Below are 5,676 nucleotides of genomic sequence, written 5' to 3'. Positions count from 1 at the left end.
TGACAAACGAGTCAAGTCAACCAACACAACAATCAACAAGTTCTAAAAGGCCACGGGGAAACACAAAGGCCAAAGGCAAGGGGAAAGCTACTTGATGGTTTATGGTTAATATATGACAAGGATTATGTTGCAGACTTCTTAATGTTTAAGTAATGTATTTTGGAATGTTTAAGTATTTTAATGGTTAGCTATGTCAAAAACTTATGTTTAAGTAATGTTGCAGACTGGTTAATGTTAATGTTAATGTTGCAGACTTGTTATTATGCACAATCTGTTATGGGCATTTTGGTCATTTTGGTCATATTGTGGTCAGTTTGGTCATATTGTGGTATTGGTCATATTTTGGTCATTTTGGTCAGTTTGGTCATATTGTTATTTTGGTCATATTATAGTCTGATATGCAATTTTGGTCATGCAGTTGACTTTATGCACAATCTGTTATGCAGACATGAGCACTCATGGTGGGTTTTATGTGCTCACAAAACACACAAACCAGTGTTTGCTTGCTTTGGTAGATTTTCTTTTTAGTTTCTATTTATTAAATGGTAGATTTCTTTTTAGTTTCTATGTGCTAAATGTTATGAGCATTATGGTAATTTTGAAGTCAAGTTTAGTCTGATATGCAATTTTGGTCATTTTGGTCATATTGTGAAGTTAATTTTGACCATTTTGTTTGTGCAGTAATGTTACATAACATGCTAACAATCAGTTCTTGATTTGGTTGCATAAAGTGTTACATTTTCTTGATTTTTGTTACCAACACATTGTTACAGATTATATATACTTGATAGCAACAACATCCATTACAAATCAAGTCTATATATGGAGAACAACAACATCCATTAACATTAATACAAATTACATGAAATTGATAGCCAAGGGGTCCCAAGAAAACATCTTACATTCCACCATAGTGCTATGACAACAATTGCTAAACCTAAAACAACATTACTCTTCCAATTGGACCTTTCCAATGAGAGTTGAAGCTTCAAATTCTTGTTCTCTTCTTCCAACACCATGTTCTTTAGCTTTAAATTTTCTATTAGCATCTCTTTTATCTCTTGGTCTCTTTTTGAACTGTATTCCTTTAAGAAGACATCAAAATCTTTTCTCCACATGAACATTTTGCAGTCTTGATTCTAGCCACAAAAGAAGAAGGAACTCATGTAATAAATTTAACTTGAAAACAGTAAACTAGACAATGTACTTACAGGCCATAAACGGCAGCCGTAGAATTCATCCTCATTTCGAGAACTTCTATGACCAGCAATCCTAGAAACTGCAATTAAATAATGGTGGCAGTAGACATTGCCCTGTAAATCAATTTTAACAATTTTAGGGTTTCTCTTACTAGCAGATGTACAAGACGATGATGAACTCATTTCGAGTAGAGTGTGATTAGGATTAGGGCTTAGGAGTGAAATCGATTCAATGATTGAATTAGGGTTTTAATTTGGGGTTGTTCTTGATCGTCGATCGATTGGAGATATCGATTTGGGTTTAGGGTTTTTTGTTATTAATATACAGGATGAGACGGGTTTTTGTTATTAATATACACGCAGGCAGCCACGTCAACGTTTTTTAACACGTAGGATGGACACGTCAGCTAAAACATAACGGAGTTAGTACTCGGTTAGTTGTGGACTGGTGGCAGACACATGTGTGAAAGTTGGGACCGTTGGCAGTTAAAGTGATAGTTGGGACCAGCGCCGGCAAAAATGAAATACTTGGGACCAATAAAAACCAATAGTCCTATAAAAAAGTATGTTTATAGCGCCAGGCTCAGGTATTTACCTTATGTTAATAACTTTTAAAAATGTATTTTAAAGAAATTTATTTTTAGCATAGAAAAAAATTTATTAATTGATAATATTAAAAGAAGTTTTATTAATTACTGTATACAACACTACTAGAAAATTATTCAAGTTCCTATATCACTTTTCGTTGGAAAAGAGGGTATGTGGGAAAAAGCCTCGTGGGAAATGTTTTTCTACGCATTTCCAACACACTTTCCAACACATTCCCTACAAAAATATGTCGTTGGAAGTTTCCAACGCATTTCTAACACAAATAACAAAAACTTTGGTTTTCACTTTCCTACTCATTTCCTACACATATTGAATTATTTTCTTACACATTTCCTACGAAAGTAAATATTGTTTTTTATCTTTATGTTTTTTATTTCTTACGCATTTCCAACACATTTAATTGTTTTTTTTTATTTTTTATTTCGCATTTTCAATGTAGTTTTACATATTTCTTTTGCTGCACATTTCAAAAAGAAATTTGGAAAAAAAACAACAAAAATCTATTATGCTACAAAAACAGAACAAGTTAAACATAAATCAAAACATGTTTTACAAATCAACCACAAATACAAATACGATTACTTAAATTAAAAGGTTCACATAGCATTAGTCTTGTCTTAAGAAGGTTTGTTTGCAAAATAACAATAACTAATTGGCAGGAGAGTGAAATTTGCTTATAAACTCTTCAAATTTTTGAATCTTTTCTTCATTTTCCATTTCTTTCACTCTTTGTTCCAACTCTTCTCTTGCCTTCCGTTCAATTTCCAATTGGGCTTGAATTTCTTGTACCTAAATTTTGTTAAAACATTTATGACAGTTAGTAAACGATCAGTACATAATCAGCAAACATACTTTATTAAAGTGGTAGGAATGCAAAAGGGTATTTCTAGAATTAAGAATTATGGTCAACATTTTTATTTGTCCGTCTTACTGGTCAAAAGGGTACTTCAGTTTCAGCCCTAAATTCACACCAACTAATCAATCATAATTCATAAAAATTGATCTAAAGAAAAACATGCTTTACTCAACTAAAATGTAACAAATTCTTCAAATTAAAATCCAATACTAATTATATAATAATCAGAGCATGATGACAATTATATAATAATCAGAGCTAGTTAGGTCTGAAAGTGAAAGTCAGTTTGATTATCCAACTAATATAAACATTGACTGGCCGAATGGTCAACAAATTAAGACCTAACTAGTTTCACCCATGGATCAAGTATCATTGTATCCAATGTTTTTACAACTATATATAACGGTCATAGAACAAATGGTAACTGAATCAATAAATAAGATTTACAGTAAGATCAGTTTAAAAAGCCGGATGCGTGATAATTAATTTAAAAACTATATAAAATATATAACTAACTAAATATTTACAATGTCAACAAAATAGAGATCTAAGTAAAATAGTATACGAAGGTTGAAATGGACAAATGGTAACTGAATCAATAAATAAGATTTACAGTAAATCTGACTCGATCCTATCAAAATCCACCCCCCCCCCCCCGGTATATTTAAAAACAGCTATAATTTAAACAAACCGGGCTACTGTGGACATCGATTCCCGATCCAAACACATATACTAATATACCCAATAATGATGATGATGATAATAATAATAACAACAACAACGATACAAAAACAATACCTCTTTTTGCGATCTTCGAGCATCAAAATATGGTCCAGACTCACAAGCTCTAGATGGTGTCTCGATCACCACGTCATGGGGATCCAAAGATCCTATCTCGGATATCCCACTCCTACTTCCTCCTAGTGCCTGCACCTTTGCCCACACATCAGGATCACCCGTTGGATGCTGAGTGAGGTCAGAAACGTCTCAATCATACTCCTCATATACTCTGCCTACAGTTCATCAAAGCATTGTAATCATTACTCAACTAAAAGTATATACAATAACTATATGTGTATGATAAAGATAATTAATTTACATATGTTTCTTTTGATTGTTCTGAGCAAAACTCGAACCGTTCCCACTCGTTATTGTCAAGTTCTCCTGCCCATAATCTTGTTTTACATTCATTGGTAAGGTTGGTATCAAAGAACATATCCATCCAGCTGATTTTGCGACCATGTTTTTTTTCCTACACACAAATGAGTAATATAATAAGTGTTAAAAGTACAAAAATCAAAATTTTCCATCCCAATTTTACTAAAATTAAGAAATATAATTTGTTTACCAAGTGGATACGAGGCTCATCAAATCCCATAGATCCAGCTGTGTGCCGAGATATATGTTCCATCCCAATTGATGCACCCTGCATTTTGTGGAACAAGTTGTGTATTTAGATATGTAATATATAATTATAATGCATATAAAGTAAATTGACTATCCAGAGTTCTATATCCTTTAAATTATAAAAGTATCGTCACATAAAACTTAATTACATGATTAAACTGAGCATTCGGATGGTTCAAAAGACGACGAAAAAAAAGAAAGACGGGTAACTAATTAAGTGGTGGCTCTAATGATATAAGAACCTTGAGATTAAGACTACAATATTGAATCTACTGTTTTTATTCACATTCAAAATCATAGATTCATAGCCTTTTGCTAAATTCATTGAAGCATATTAACAAACACCTGGCGAGCTTACATGTTAACTAATATAAGAAACATATTCTAAAAACCAATGGATTAACTCATTGAAAAATACTAACAAACACTTAGCGGGCATATGTTGTTAACTACATATAAAGTAGATCTGTTCATATGAGCTTGATTCAAAAAAGAATTAGAACCCATTACCTGAGACTCGAAACAAATTGAAAGGGAGATGCAGGAACTACAAAAGTTAACAACAAATATATGATGTAGGAGGTTGATTTATTGGAACGTGGTTAGGAAGTTCCATCCCGATGAGTCGTGGTGGTAACAGGAACTGCTGCAAATCTAACCTAATGTGTTAAAACTTAAAACATACACAAAAAATAAGTTAATACTTTTGACTTGATTTTTAGTATTGTCATTGTCAAAATAAAAATGTACTTTTTTTTATATTCAACTAGTTTCTCTACCCAGCTAACAAAACCCCAACGTTGAAACCCGACGTTACTACGATAAGTTAACACGGATACGGCCAGTACCAGCTACGTTCGTTACCAGATAGACACTATTGGTAAAACTTGAGCATTAAACCCAAAAAATTAATTCGTCAAATTAACATATAAGAAAACAAAATATTGAAAATGATGTTTATTTGGTTGGCAAATTTTGTTTTTATTTTAAATATAAATTTCGCTTATGATAATTACGTATTTTGAACCTAATATATATATATATATATATATATATATGTTTATTATCTTATCGGTGCAATTTAGTCGAGCCGTTCACGAGCTACTTGAGCCTATATCAATAAAGATACTGAAAGGAGCCGAGCCGCTCACGAGCAACTTTAGCTCAGATCAATAAAAGTCTTAAAACAAGCAGAGTCGCTCACTAGCTACTTGAGCTCAGATAAATAAAAAGCTCGAATCAATAAAAAATCTAAACGAGCCAAGTCGTTAGTGAGTTATATGAGAACGAATTAATAAGAAGCTTTAAGAGAGTCTATCCTTTTGAGTGTGAATGGCGTGAGCCTCATATATAGCTTCTTTAGTTATTGAGCCCAATATCAAGCCTTGTATGTGATACACATTTAGACTCGTCGAGCTATACTAAGCATCTACGGCGGTCTAGCGTTCAGTGACCAGTATCACTTTCAAAAATTAAAAAATCGAAGAAACCTTTAGAAAAGAGGAGAAAAACTCCCCCAATGAATTAACTTTCAAACCTCAGAAATAATTAAAAAAAACAACTAAGGTGTCACTAAAATTTGCCTCCACTCCACACTAAACCAAG

The 5,676-nt window shown here is 32.6% G+C and overlaps 1 long non-coding RNA gene across 1 annotated transcript; it reads right to left on the bottom strand.

The window, feature by feature from the left end:
• Positions 1-2,514: 2,514 nt before the first annotated feature.
• LOC143615551 (uncharacterized) lies at positions 2,515-4,102 on the bottom strand. The gene is made up of 4 exons (XR_013150496.1): positions 4,013-4,102; positions 3,764-3,916; positions 3,463-3,677; positions 2,515-2,597 (listed from the first exon to the last, which is right to left on the bottom strand). It is a non-coding gene; the product is annotated as an uncharacterized LOC143615551 (long non-coding RNA).
• Positions 4,103-5,676: the final 1,574 nt, after the last annotated feature.

This window comes from Bidens hawaiensis, unplaced genomic scaffold, assembly GCF_021521415.1.
Source record: "Bidens hawaiensis isolate Kalapana, Puna unplaced genomic scaffold, B.hawaiensis_p1.1 tig00043524_1, whole genome shotgun sequence".
Classification (NCBI taxonomy): Eukaryota; Viridiplantae; Streptophyta; class Magnoliopsida; order Asterales; family Asteraceae; genus Bidens; species Bidens hawaiensis.
This window is presented reverse-complemented; position numbering and strand designations above follow the sequence as displayed.